Raw genomic sequence first — 653 nt, 5'->3', positions numbered from 1 at the left:
CTGCTCATGAATTAATAGCTCGTCTAAGAAACTTCTTTGCCCAACAGTCCTGCTTAGCATCTCTCTTGAACCTGCCCCTGAGACCCTTGTCTCCCATTTGCCAGAGGTTGTCTGCAACACCAATTTGGGCATCAAAGTTTTTACTTACCAAGTCTCCTGCCGTCCTAATGTTCCTGCATGGAGAAGGCTGCTCTGTTCTGTTTCTGCTTCAAGGAATTTATTATGACAGTGGAAAAAAATGTGTTTTATTAACCCGGCTTTTCACGGTGATTGGTTTAGAACAAAATACAAAGGAAGAAAACAAAACCCTCAGGCTTTTCCGGGGTGAGTTAATCCCAGATCCATCCCAGACTGGCAGAACAGGGTCCAAGGATCCCTACAGAGAGGAGTGGCAAGGACCCAGGGGGCGGTTAAGGCGGGGCCTCCTTCAAAGAGCCGCCCTCCCTCAAGATGAAGGCAGCAGTTCTAAGAAATGTATAGGCAGATATAACCAACCATCCCTACACGCTGACAGTCCTGACCAAGGGATTTGTGAGATCTTATGCAAATGTTTAGACTCTTACCCAGAGAGGCCAGGCTCTAGAAAGACAACAGATGAATACAATTTACTCCTTAGCGAGGTGGTGAGACCTCTATACCCTCAGATATAGTCA

At 46.6% G+C, this 653-nt stretch overlaps 1 protein-coding gene across 1 annotated transcript in view; it reads right to left on the bottom strand.

Moving 5' to 3' along the window:
- Cndp1 (carnosine dipeptidase 1) overlaps positions 1 to 329 on the bottom strand; it is a 33,779-nt gene extending 33,450 nt beyond the window's left edge. Inside the window, exon 1 of the mRNA XM_032886070.1 lies at positions 149 to 329. The gene's annotated coding sequence lies outside the window, so the exon portion shown is untranslated. The remainder of the gene's footprint in view (positions 1 to 148) is intronic.
- Positions 330 to 653: the final 324 nt, after the last annotated feature.

This window comes from Rattus rattus, chromosome 15, assembly GCF_011064425.1.
Source record: "Rattus rattus isolate New Zealand chromosome 15, Rrattus_CSIRO_v1, whole genome shotgun sequence".
Taxonomy (NCBI): Eukaryota; Metazoa; Chordata; class Mammalia; order Rodentia; family Muridae; genus Rattus; species Rattus rattus.
This window is presented reverse-complemented; position numbering and strand designations above follow the sequence as displayed.